Source organism: Brienomyrus brachyistius, chromosome 17 (assembly GCF_023856365.1).
Source record: "Brienomyrus brachyistius isolate T26 chromosome 17, BBRACH_0.4, whole genome shotgun sequence".
NCBI classification, from domain to species: Eukaryota; Metazoa; Chordata; class Actinopteri; order Osteoglossiformes; family Mormyridae; genus Brienomyrus; species Brienomyrus brachyistius.
Genome location: NC_064549.1, coordinates 4,030,447 through 4,044,896, shown reverse-complemented (window position 1 = coordinate 4,044,896; position 14,450 = coordinate 4,030,447). Strand labels below are relative to the sequence as shown.

The following is a 14,450-nucleotide window of genomic DNA, read 5'->3' as shown; positions in this document are numbered from 1 at the left end:
TGCTTTATCACTGGAACAGTACTGGGCACGTTTACAGTGAAGTGCAGTGTAATGACATAGTATTTTCTTGGTGTTTGGTTTGTGGAACATCTGTAAAATACTTTATAGTTGTAAAATACTTTATAGTCGGTAAATTAACATTGCAGTATAACTTGATTTTAATTACACTTTTACACTTCCCGGACAAAGATAATTTCATGTTATGAAGCACAGGAGATAATTGTTTTGGAATTAATACAATTAAAAAATCTCACGAGAAAAACGTTTTCTATTGCTTGAGTTTATTGTGTATTTGTCTGAGGGAATTCTAGACCAAAGAAATGTCCTTTCAAAACTCTTAATCATAGTCACATCTATCAGAGAGAGTAAACTGTAAGTGAAATTAAATGAGTTATTTATGAGCAAAACGTCTCTGGTGACAGAGGTGCAGTTTGTGGACGACCTCACATCATCCCCGCACTGTGCTCATACTTGGCAGGAGCTAGAACCTTCTCAATAGTTTCTTAAGAAAAGATCTTCTGGTCACAGTTCCTGTAAATCAAACGGAGCCTTAAAGTGGTCTGTCGCCGAGACAAATTGGCCACGACTCCTGGCTGACATCAGGACCACTGGAAAATGTCACAGAGGTCACTTGGGCTTTTTTTTCTGTCACTGGTGTCAGGTTGAGTTTTCCACTACTCCCCGAAAAAACGCGATGGAAAGACGTCTGCAGTGAAAGAATGGAAAGTCCGCTCAGACTTCTGGAATTCAAAGTCTGCTTCTGCCGCCGAGTCTCGCATTCGTCACTTTGCCAAGACGATACTTTAACAATTCTGATAATCAGAAAGTCAGTGCCTTTTTTTAAAAAGGTCTTGTGTACTTCCTGAAGAGATTCATATTTTCCGTATCCTTATTCCCAGTATTATTCATGTTGAAAAAAACATTTTGTTCCCTGTACCGTGCTCTTGGTGTGTTTTGCTAGTATTGACACACACACACACATATTCATGCACATACATAATAAATCACATGCATGATAGATGACTCGATACACTTGTTGAGCTTCCCGCTGGTGATGGCCATTTTTATTCTGTATAAAAGGTGCTGTTTGCCTCTTACTGTAACACATTTCTCAGACCTCAGCTATTCCAGCCTAATTTTCCAGATAACCCTCTCATGTCCCCACTGACGTGTCACCCATCTGTGTCTCCTGCTTCAGAGCCTACAGTTCAGCCAGTCTGCCTTAGCATCCATCTGTCTTCCCATCACCTATGCTGGCCTCCCTTTTGGTGGAAGGAGGGACCCCAAACCACCCCAGCGGAACGCAAACCTCTTGAGCCAGTTCTCTGTAGAAACATTTCAGACGTAATGGGTTAAAAGTTAGACAGCCATACGCAACCCTACAGACTCTATTATGATGATGAAAAGAGTTTGATCTGTGAAGGATCTCAGGAATATTTAATCCCTTTTTATCTACAGGATTATTTTGAAATAGGATAGCTTCCTTGCCAGATTTTATATTTGATTCTCAGCCAAACTGTGTGGGCAGTCTCCATAGCAACAGCAACAAACAGAAGACTATTATGTGAACAAAATCCGCACAGTCAAGGACACTAAAATCTTGAGTCCCATATTGTTGTTGTAATAACAATATGCAAATGTCTCGCAGGGGATCCTGAGGAGAGCTGTGGATGCCACAGGGCTTTAGCTACTTTGAATATTTTAAATCCAAATTTAGCACAGAAAGCATTTCATTATAAGTTCTTTTGCTGTTTGCCCTGAGTAATTGACCAAGGTCGCACCTCCTCTGGAAGGTCACAAAGGGTTATTCCTGTACGCAGTTACTTCTAACAAAAAAAACATTCCTGGAGGGTCTGGAATGAGCCGCTGAGCTGAGCCACTGGCCCGGAGGTTGCCGAGGATCCGCACCGAATGCGTTTGTCCTCCTGCTGCCGTGATGCCATTGACAGAGGCTGGAGCTGGCTGTGGAGGCCGGGGTCCTGCTAGTTTACATCTGGATCTGGTTGGAGAGACGCGCGTTCGCTAACTGTTACTCCTTCATACATTTTATACTTGCGCTTTATTCATGCAGCAGACTCCAATCCATTTGCCATGAGATGCACTCAGAGCTCAGACAGTTGACACAGGTGAGACTGCTCTGACGGTGCCAATAACGCTGGCGGCTTTAAGCTCTAAGGACAGCAGAATGCTACATGCTCCTTGCGGCAGAGGCGGGGATCTTCCGAAGACCGATAGACGGGCTGTTTTCCTTTTCCCCTGTCTGCTGAGTCACTGCTCTGGCCCGGTCCCAGGCTCACCTGGTCTTCCGTTTACTTGCGACTTTCTGGTTTGAAAGGTAACTGGGAAGCCTGACGGGCTCACGGTGGTCCAGGGATAAGCCCCACCCCATACTGTTATTCCGCAAGCCTTTTCCCGGACCTGTTCGGGATGAGTGCCCGTCTGCTCGGCTCACTCTGAATCCGAATTCACTCTGAGGATGGTGGTGCCTGTAGACACTAATACACTGTAAATACTAATTCTGTTTTGTATACCTATTTTAAATCATCGTTGAAACATTTTGAAAGCCAAACTAGCTAAGTGAATTTATAATCAGAAAACAATTTTTATGCAGTTCTGTTTCCCGTATCCGAAATGAGAATCGAGTGACTTGACGTGAACGTGAGAGTCGAAGCCAAACCTGTTTCCAAACTACATTGTGACATTCAGACCACTTGGGTGACAGATTGACTTATACCTGGATTCTAGGCTGCCTGCACTGACTCCATTTTAATGCAAACTCAATGTCTCTTATGTTCACAGTTTGAAATTCTGCTTATAATAACAGTATAATATTATTTTAATGAAAGATATGTATTATATGTAGTACTAGTTAAGGCAAGCAGCTTAAAGTGGATTTTATAATTGGCCTTATATGAATTGATTTCAGTACAGCGGTAACCTTCTTGTCTTCACTTTTACACCTGTCTGTATAATAACATAACAGCGGTCATTAGTAGCCAAACTGTGCTGACAGTTTCCATAGAAATGCCAGTAAACAGTTGACTATTGTGTGAGTAAAACTCTTACAGTTGAGGAACTTCCTAAGCACTGGAATCCCACATTGCTATGGGAATTAAAGATTCCTGAAGAGAGCTGTGAAGACCACATGGGTTCCTGCATTTTGCTCCTTTTGTGGGCTTTTTTTCGTAAAAAGACATTGTTCCTGTTCCCACATTCTGTTGGGACACCGAATGTCTGTAAATACACACATTCATATGCTCCAGTAATCCAGTTCCGCAGATGCTGTACACTATGTAGTACACTTGTCACCTTGACTAATCTGATCAAACTCATAATAGGACAGGACACCAAAAAGTGCCTGATTTCCCACACCAACAGAAACAAGTTATTTTATAAGATGTTATAAGGTTTTTTCTCCCTACTGGTAGCAGTGTGAAAGGTATCCAGAGTTGTTATGATTTTGGTCATAGTACAACTCTGGAAACTTCTGGGAGCAAGTCAGATACTTTGTGAGACTTTTAGATGTAGCTATTTTCCTCTTATTATTGATGTGCTTGACTGACTCTTTCGTCTTGTGTGGGATGGAGAATCTTACAGTGTTTTCCTTTGCAACGTTATCAGATACTCAGCTCTTTGGCTACTGCTTTAGCTGCCTTCCGGGGTCTTGCCGGCACGTGCCAGTCAGACGGCGCCGTCTGTTACAGCTGTAACATTCTCCAAGTACAGCCAGTTGCAAAATAAGGCTTCTCTGACAAAAGTGCTTAATCTGGCAAAGGGAGTATTAGAGAAAGAAAATTTCATCGCAGTTTTATTCCGGAGACTCTACAGAGTCAACTGGATAAGTCCTAAATATCCTCTGGTAATCTCTCTCTAGGTATGTTTTTAAGGTTTTCAGAACAAAGAACTAAACCAAAGCTAAATTTATGTAATCAAATAAAATTTTGGAGTTAACAGATTAGACATGGACAGTCTTACCAAATCAGAGGCGACGTTCCCTGATAATTTGGCGGTCATGGAGTTCACTTCGACATCCATATTCATCTCGTAAAATTCCACCACATGTAAAGAAAGTAGCTTGTAGCTTGTGTCTTGCAATGCTTTTAAATGACTGCAGTAAAATGGCAGCCCAGAACTTTCATATGGCAGCCATGTGTGTGTTGTCTCCCGTCACTGAACCCGGAGAGGCCAGCGTGGAGCCGTGGGCATCCCTGGAATCCGGCTGGCTTCTGCTCAGTTAGGTGGAAGAGCGTTCCTGAGATACTCTTGCTTAATCCGGCCGGCTGCCAGTGATCCAGTTTGTGATCACCGTATAGACCCAGACAGCATGTTTACAGTGTGACAGTGTGCACATAGGGGACACTGCAGGATGCATCCAAACACTCCACCACAACAGCAAGAGCGAGAATAAGGTCTCTGGAGAACAGTGGTCCGGTGACTTGAGGAAAAGTAAGTTTTTGAAGGCATGACTAAGGGTTATAAAATTTTGATGAAGTACACATTGCAGTTGCAGACAATTTATCTTATTTAAATATAAGCGCAGAACCGCTGTAATTGGGGAAAGAGGCTTCTTGTTGATAAGGTCAGATCTGCTCGCTGTAAAAATCCTGGATTTCTGCAAATCCCATCCTGAGAGGTGTATTACCGCTGATGACAACCAGGACCTGAACAGTAACCAAGAAACATTCACAGAGCAAAATCAGAGCATGTGATCTGGCTTCCTGCTGCGGCAGCCTCCCGACAGACAGGCGCTCAAGGCCGCTGGTCACCATGTCTCTGCCATCCCTCACTCTGCTAGATTTTTTTTTTCAATCTCAGTAGAGCCATTTGCTAAAAATATTGGGGGCCTGTTTCACAGGCGAGTGACCCAGCTAGTTTCACCTAAACTGCACAAGTTTAGACTATAGGAGGAAGGCTGAGTACCTGGAGAAAACACATGCAGACAGCATGCAAGCCACACAGACACACACACACAGGATTGTAATTATATCTTTGTGGGGACTCTCCATTCATTTCTATGGGGAAAACTCAAATCCCAACATGACGACCTTAACTCCTACCCAGCCCTAACCCTAACCATAAGTAACCAAATAAAATGTGAGACTTTTGGCATTTTTACTTTTTAGATTGCATTCACAGATCTTTGAGGGGACATTTGGTCCCCACAATGTAATATAAACGTAATCAACACACATGCATAGAGAGTTTGGGGCCGGACTGAAACCTCAGAGTGACCACACCGCCTGAAGCACTAGAGTGTCTCACAACAACGTGCTCACAATGAGAGCAGAACCTTATTGAATGACCTTTTGAGAGACGACTTTCTCTTATTGACCTCACTCCATTTCAGTCAGTGAACATTATTATTCAAGGAAGGAGAGGAGGAGCCTGGGTTGTCCAATGTGCTAGTCCATGTTTAAAAATGCCTGGGAAGGCACCGACACTAATATTGACCTTTGACCTCTGGGTCCAGCCTACAGCGAGTCGGATTGTGGATCAGATGACATATCCTGGATACAGGGGGTTACACTTGCAGAATTTTATAAGTGTCAGTTGTACTCCTCAGTTTCCACCATGACATGCCCTTTAAGGGTTCGTTTGCAGTCAGTAAATAAGAGGTGTCCTGCTGTTTTACTGGGGTGTGCCTTTATAAAAAAAGAAAAGACAAAAAAAAACCTGCTCGCACTGAAGTCAGAAAATGACTTTCGCTGCCGTGACGTCAGTGGAAGACCCAGACACTGAGGCAAGCTGCTTTTACGACGTCCCTGGGGGCAGACGGTTAACCGTGGGTGTAAGATCATGCCTGTTCCATGGTTACTCTGTTTGGGAGATGCTGATTGGAGACGACCCTGCTGCCTGCAGCGGTGTCGCTTCCTTATTATCAGCACATGAGTGTTTATGGGGCCTCCCACCAGGGGCCTGTACTGCGAAGCCGGGATACTGGCTTATCGGATTTAAGGGAGTCTGGGCAAAATGTAAGTGAATGAATATAAAGTCCATTTAAACTGTGGTACCTTAAATCCGACAAGTTACCCCGATTAGCCAGTATCCCCACTTCGCAGTACAGGCCACAGATAACTGTCTCTCAGCTGCCTGTTACTGTGGGTCATGTGCCCCCCCCCCCCATCTCCTTCCACATCACTCTGAGGATTCATTGATTTATCTGCATTCGTGTTGCCTGTTATGCATCCCATCAGCAGCCCACAAACAGTAGCTGTGACTTGAATCTGCCAGTCAGACTGAGAATGTGGCTGTGAATTAAAACCATGTGTTGGGTATGATATTAATGATATTTAATAATAAATTAAAACGATCATCTATGATTATGGAAATCCATTCAGCGTGCAACTACTCCTCCAGTGCAGGGGTGCACCGAACCTGACGCTCATCTCCGGAAGCCCCAGTCCGTCTCAGGGCAGCGTGACAGAATATGGTCGCTAAGGTAAAATGAAGCCTTTGCACGAGACAATGTAGCTATGCATTTAAATTGTGACTCAGGCTTCACTCCGTGGCATCCAGCCCGATCGGCGGGGTGGGGGTGCTCGCCGGTGTCGTCCCGGATCCGGAGGCTTCACTCCGTGGCATCCAGCCCGATCGGCGGGGTGGGGGTGCTCGCCGGTGTCGTCCCGGATTCGGAGGCTTCACTCCGTGGCATCCAGCCCGATCGGCGGGGTGGGGGTGCTCGCCGGTGTCGTCCCGGATCCGGAGGCTTCACTCCGTGGCATCCAGCCCGATCGGCGGGGTGGGGGTGCTCGCCCACTCGGCCTGCACTGCTGTCTTCCATCAGCACGACTCTTGTATACACTGTTTATGCCTGATTTGTTATTTGTTCTTTAAATACACTCTGTTTTCCTGGAGGTGCTCATGGATCTTGTTCTTTTAAGGGGTTTTGGGATACGCTTTCCGTTTGCTCACTGTTTTGGGGTTTTATGTTTTTCAATTCCTTTGCAAAAATCATCAAAAGTCGTTGTGACAGATTTCTTGAATATTACATGCCATTGTGAATTATTATTATTATTATTATTATTTGTTACTTTTTTATATCTTTTTAAATTTGTTTCTGTAATTATAATACTTATTTGTTATTTTATGTTATTTTATGTTGTCTTTCTACCTTGTTTATTGCACAGACTGGTAACAATTAAAAATCTTGAGTAATAAGTAATATACATGTAAATAATGCAAACATGCAGTTACTGCAGGTACATACTGCAGAAAAGTCTACCGAAGTTCTCCTTGTTATTTGCTGTGACTGTAGTCAGCAGATCAGCCAATGAGCTTGTCCTGTCCTGCCCCACTGTTATGTATCCCTTAGTGTCCAGCACTCTAACAAATAAACTCTACAATAGACACAGTACATGTTGACTCATGAACTGTATCTATGGTTATGATGCAACAGAAGCAGATGAAACACGAGGCTCTTTCATGTATTTGTGTCCCACTTGATGTTCCTTTGCCGCTGGTTTATACAGCCCCCGTTTGGCAGTGATGAAGGTGCGAGTTTGGGCGCCGATGTCCGGCTACGCTACCTATGCATCAGGCCTTTGATCTCCGTTTGACTTTCATTAGTGTGTCAATGTTGTTTCAGTTACGGTTTTCATCTGTAGTTTCTTAGCTTTGAGCATCCAAGCTTTTATGAAACTTAAGGCGTCACACGTGACCCATATAAGGTGCCAGAAACAATGATCCGGTTACCTGCAGTGTTTAGCAGTTCAAGCATCGTCACCGTCACCCATAATACAGGCGGTGTCCATCCATCCACCTTTCATTACTACTTGCTTAGAGTCTCAGGGACTACAGTCTAATTGTCACATGTACCAAGTGCAGTGAAATTCTCACTTGCATGTTAACCCACAGACTTAGTAGAACAGATGTATGGGAATAATCAATAATAAGGCATTAGGAAGTGGAGAGTAAGTATATCCTGTAATATGTGCAGCATCATAGCATGAGGGGAGACATGCATGCGACTCCAGCAACAGGAGCTTATAACAGTAGCAGTGAGCCACTGCAGCAGTGAGTAGTTACAGGGCAGGCCCTTGAACACACTGCCTGATCCTGCAGACACACACACACACACACACACACACAGCATCAGTCAGTGTGCTCAAGGGCCTTCCCTGTAACTACTCTGCTGAAGGCAGGCTCAAACCAACAACCTTCTGATCACAGGCGCAAAGACTTAGCCCACTGGGCCACTCACCATCTCTCTGTATACTCTGTATATTGTGTATGTGTTTTTTTTTTGGGGACAAAAAAAGTGTGTGTGTCACAGCCACTTAGCACGCTCAGCCACTCACTGCCTCTGCATATACGCTGTGTGTGCAGGCATATGCATACACCTGCCTAATGCAGAAAGACACTTAGCATACTAACACACATGTGCTTCTCTCGCTGTGGAACCAGTGTGTGTGTGTTTGTTTCGCTAGCTGTGTTAGCATCTTACCTCTTTGAGCTGCTCCTTACGTAGCTTATACTCTCGTTTCTGTAGCTCCTGGAAGCTGCTGAGCTCCTTCTTCTGCTGGCTCTGAATATGCTGCTGGTACTTCCTCTCGTCATTAGCGACCGTCTTAGCCCGTGTGGGGGGTGGTATGGTTAGGGGGACTGATCACGACGATGATGAGGATGATGATGGTGGCACATAAGAGAGGCTACGTTACATCTTTCTCCAGGGAGGCCTGCTGCTTCTTCAGCAGCTTCTCGATGTCTCCGCAGAAGCTGCTCCTCTGGGCCTCCAGCTCCTTGTCCAGCCTCAGCCGGTGCTCGTCCATCTCGGCCCTCAGCTTGTTCTCTAGCGCCATCAGCTGCTTCTGGTGCTGCCTCCACATGCACTTGTATCCCGACATCCAGGGATGGATTACGGACTGGGCCAGCGGGGCCGCTGCCCAGGGGCCCTTGGGGTGCAGGGGGCCCATGGGGCCCCTAGCCCAAAACAATTTGCAACGCTTATCAACAATGTATTTACGTTTGTCTATTTTAGAGGGCCTACATTCCAAGGGCCCTTGAATTGTGGTGGTTGTGGTGGTGGTGCTGGTGGTGGTGGTGGGGGGGGGGCCCTCGCGAACGTTTTGCCCAGGGGCCACACAACCCATAATCCGTCCCTGCCGACATCTGCTCTCGCAGCTCAAAGTCCTGTTCCTGCCGCGTTACCTGGGGATGGGGCCAGAGGGATGGATTGGACGGAGGCACAGATGGGACGGATCGTCCCCTCACTGACACGCAGGGAGGAGTGATGTCACCTGCATGGGGGGGGGGAGGGGACTTACCAGGGAGGCGGTCTGGATAGTGGCGAAGTGCTCGCGGTTCCGGTAGCAAGGCTTGGTCCGGGGTGTCTGTGCGGATGGGGACTGCAGCTCTGACAGCTGCCTTTGTGGTTCTGGATTGTCACCTGAATTGTCCCCAGCGGTGTTCCAATTTATTTGCAATATAGTGTAGCTATGTGCCTGTCCTACACTATGGTTCTATATCCCTGCCTTATGCCTCTAGATCCCTGTCCTCTGACATAGCTATGTGCCTATCATACATTATGCTTCTAGATCCCTGTTCTATGACATAGCTATGTGCCTGAGTTACGCTATGCTTTTAGATTCCTGCCCTGTGACATAGCTACGTGCCTGCTCTATACTTCTAGATGCCTGCACTATGATACTTAGCTATGTGTCTTCCCAACACTATGCTTCTATTCCCTCTCCTATGATACACAGCAGGGGAACAGACAGATTGGGGGGGAGGGTAGGTGTGTGGGTGGTCTAGCATTTTACGCTTTATTAATCTCGATGGGCCATCCTATGGCCCAGCCTGGGAAAGGTAATGAATGCTGTGAAAAAGGCCTTTGACAGAAATCTAGAGAGAAGCAGCAATACATGGGAAAGGGGGAGCCCAACAGTGAGGCCACCTGGCAGACCACGGGACGCCCTGAGGCCACCCGGCAGACCACGGGACACCCTGAGGCGTTAAGGACTGATCATGAGGCGTTACTGATCATACGCATATGGTCAGGTGAATGTGTGCCGGATCTGGTAAGTTACTGATCATACGCATATGGTCAGGCGGATGTGTACCGGATCTGGTAAGTTACTGTTCATACGCATATGGTCAGGCGGATGTGTGCCGGATCTGGTAAGTTACTGATCATACGCATATGGTCAGGCGGATGTGTGCCGGATCTGTAAAGTTACTGATCATACGCATATGGTCAGGCGGATGTCTGCCGGATCTGGTAAGTTACTGATCATAGGCATATGGTCAGGCGGATGTGTGCCGGATCTGGTAAGTTACTGATCATACGCATATGGTCAGGCGGATGTGTGCCGGATCTGGTAAGTTACTGATCATACGCATATGGTCAGGCGGATGTGTGCCGGATCTGGTAAGTTACTAATCATACGCATATGGTCAGGCGGATGTGTGCCGGATCTGGTAAGTTACTGATCATACGCATATGGTCAGGCGGATGTGTGCCGGATCTGGTAAGTGACTGATCATACGCATATAGTCAGGTGGATGCACACCAGATCTTCAGAGTGTATACAGACCTACTGTAATCAGTTAGAACTCTGGACAGATTCAGGTGCAGACTCTCCTACCTGAATGTCACTGGCACCCAGATTGAAGCAGATGCAGGTGGATTTGGCCCAGAATCAGCCGCTACGTGGGAGCCCCTTTCAACCAAAACGGAACCAATGCTGGTACCTAAATTGTAACTGCTTCCGCACTTTTCCACTGCTGACTATCTGGTGCAATGCCAAAGAAACTGGTTCTTGCCCCAGTACCACAGAACCGCTGGTCTAAAACTGTGAACCTTTGATGTTGCTCTGTGAGAGGGGTGAGTGCACTGTAAACTTCAGTTGCATGTTACTTCCAGCGTTTGATGTTTTGTTTGATTTTAGCACTTGCTGATTGGAGAGTAGAACTGGGGAAAGCTGGTTAAATTCATAGAACAGAGCAAATTTAAAAATAAAAAAAAATAATAAAAAAAGAGTACTGAAATGAGAACAACGAGCTGTCACAATGAGGTGCGGGATGGAAATGTTTAAAAGTGCTGCACTGCCCTGAATTAATTGTTGTGGTGCAAATTCATTGTGTTGCAATGAACCATTGAAATGTGGTGTCCATTCTCCAGAGTATGGTGCTGTGATCCATTGGAACACAGCCAAAATGCAGCAAATAATTAGTTACAAATATTAATTAGCAATGCTTTGTAATACGGCCGGCTAATGTTTCGGAAAAAGAATGTTTTGGTTAATACTAATTTTAGAACTGAGTTTTTGGAGTAAAGCAATTTTAAAATTTTCTTCTTTTACAATGTTCTGTCCCTGAGATATAAGCATTTGTGTTCACTGCCACAAAAGTGACCCCCCAGTGACTTTCCCTCAGTAAAGCCTCTCCATCTGCAGTAATTATTCCGTCACAAAGTGTCTTACAAAGCAGTTTCAGTGCTTTTCATTGGCCCAAAGCTGTAGACCAATCAGAGCCAGACAGAATGAATGCGACATAAAGTGATTTGAAGCAACTTGGTTGACTATGCCTGTACCCATTTCAAGCTTGGATTCTCTTTCCGAACTCACTGATATCCCAAGATTTTCTGTAATATTGTGGGATATTCATCGTTCCAACTTAGACCTGGATGAGGAGAACACACACAAAAACAGAATTTCTCAGTACACCTGGGTCTGGACGATCAAGCCCCTGTATGGGGTCAACACTTTAGCTTGTACCATTCAACCAGAGAGAAATCCGGCAGTGGACAAACAGATGGAGGACACCAAGCCTTGTATAGAAATGGAAGAGTAAATGAAGGACAAGCCATTTAAATGGGGGTATTCGCACTGGCCAGTTCTGCCACTGGATACACATGGAAAATTGTTGTGTATGAGGGTCAGGCTCAATCTAATAACGGACCGAGTTACCACTCTGTCGTGACATCAGTAAAACACCCTGTCTGATAACCGGCTGAGTTACCACTCTGTCGTGACATCAGTAAAACACCCTGTCTGATAACCGGCCGAGTTACCACTCTGTCATGGCATCAGTGAAACCCCCCGTCTGATAACGGGCTGACTTACCACTCTGTCATAGCATCAGTGAAACCCCCCGTCTGATAACGGGCTGACTTACCACTCTGTCATAGCATCAGTGAAACCCCCCCGTCTGATAACGGGCCGACTTGCCTCTCTGTCATGGCATCAGTGAAACCCCCCGTCTGATAACGGGCTGACTTACCACTCTGTCATAGCATCAGTGAAACCCCCCCCGTCTGATAACGGGCTGACTTACCACTCTGTCATAGCATCAGTGAAACCCCCCGTCTGATAACGGGCCGACTTGCCTCTCTGTCATGGCATCGGTGAAACCCCCCCGTCTGATAACGGGCCGACTTACCACTCTGTCATGGCATCAGTGAAACCCCCGTCTGATAACGGGCCGACTTACCTCTCTGTCATGGCATCAGTTAAACACCCCGCCTGATAACGGACCGACTTACCACTCTGTCATGGCATCAGTGAAACCCCCTGTCTGATAACGGGGCAACTTACCACTCTGTCATAGCATTAGTGAAACCCCCTGTCTGATAACGGGGCAACTTACCACTCTGTCATAGCATTAGTGAAACCCCCTGTCTGATAACGGGGCAACTTACCACTCTGTCATAGCATTAGTGAAACCCCCTGTCTGATAACGGGGTGACTTACCACTCTGTCATGGCATCAGTGAAACACCCCGTTTGATAACTGGCTGATTTACTTCTCTCTCCATCTAAACTCTACCTGCTCTTTGGGGGGGGGGGGGGGGGTGCCAAGGTGTTCCCAAGCCAACCGAGAGATATAATATTGAATTGTACACTATAAATTTTTAAAAATATTTTTTTCTCAAACAACAAGGTTTATGACTAGGTTTTTTTAAATTGTTTTTTTTGCCATTTTCTGACCATATACCGAGGTCATTTGCCCAAACACCACATATCTTCATTACTTCAAGACCTTCCCTTGATGACTTACCATTAGTAAAAAAAAATATTATATGTAGTTTTTTGACAATAAACCTTAGAAATAAAGGTTGGCAGAAATTCTGGAAACATGGGTGAGGGCAGATGAGGGAAAGCATCATCACTGTGACACAGCGGCCAAGCATCACTGGGAAATGGCTGGGCTTCATGAGGGCCCCTCCCCCACCCCAACTTTCAGCCAACCCCCCCGGATGTCTCTGACAGCATTGGAGGAAGTTACTCGGCAACAAGCTGCAAATGAAGACTGAAGATCTGTCTGTCAGTTATAACAGCCATCATAATGTGTCCCGACAGACTAACATAGAGTGCTTCAGCATTTAAAGTAATTCCACACTTGAGCACGGGCAGACCCTAGTCCAGCACAAAACCCCATTTTCTAAATTTACTACCCACATTCTTGAATTACAAAACAAAAAAAAACATATAATTTTAACTGCAAAACTGTGAGGTGCTGTTCACGAATGACTGACATTTACTACCCTGCCCTCTCCTACCCTCAGGCTGTAGACTGCTCTGTGCCCCGGACTTCAGATTGCCGAAGAAGTTTCCATACCACGGGACACCATGGGACGCAAGACAGCAGATATTAAAAACCTCAGAGTTAACAGCCCGTTTCAGTCCTACCAACTCCGCAGGCCTTTCAGCTGCTTAAGGTCGTGCAAAACAGGTTCAAAGCTGTGCCAGTTCCCATTGAGTCTAGCTACATTAAATGATGCAAGCCACCCAGCAGGGTACTGGACTTTCAAAAACATTATAAGGGAAAAAATTAACAGCAATAACATCTATAAAAACACACAATTCATTTTCAGTTTCCAGCTAACTTTACTACTCCTTTAGCTGAATAAACCCACTTTTTCAAATTCCACCCAGTGTCTTTCATATACATTTATACATACATACATTCATACAAGACCATACAAGGGCTCCCACGACAAATGTAATGTCTAAATGATACAAAGCATGCATGTTCTGATGTACAAGCGAATCGTTTGCAGTGAGATTCCATACCTGGACTGATGAGTGACAGGCACAGGTACAGGCACAGGTAGAGGCACAGGTACAGGTACAGGTACAGGCAGACACCCATGTCATCGAGAAGGGTTCCCAGTAGCCTTCAGAGTCACTTACTGAATCAACATGAAACAGTAGTCAAGCTACGTTTTGATTGTTCTGGACTTGCTGGAGCAAAAGAACAGCAGTGAAGGTGCCTTTTAATTACATACTCCTTGTGGGATTTGCTGGGTTTCATTTAAAATCTGGATCTACTACACTTTCCATTGACCTTCTCAGCTCATTTCATAGAGTTTCCATTTGTGAACATACGGTACAACCCTTTCTGTTTGCTTTAATTTAGATCACCAGCCATAAATTACCCTTTAACAGCACAGTATCTATGGCACACTGACAGCCAGAAAAGTAATGGAAGAACAAACTTATATCCAAACAT

At 45.5% G+C, this 14,450-nt stretch overlaps 1 long non-coding RNA gene across 1 annotated transcript; it reads right to left on the bottom strand.

The window, feature by feature from the left end:
- Positions 1–207: 207 nt before the first annotated feature.
- LOC125712334 (uncharacterized) lies at positions 208–12,138 on the bottom strand. Its single transcript, XR_007383268.1, has 3 exons — positions 9,264–12,138; positions 8,444–9,147; positions 208–1,325 (listed from the first exon to the last, which is right to left on the bottom strand). It is a non-coding gene; the product is annotated as an uncharacterized LOC125712334 (long non-coding RNA).
- Positions 12,139–14,450: the final 2,312 nt, after the last annotated feature.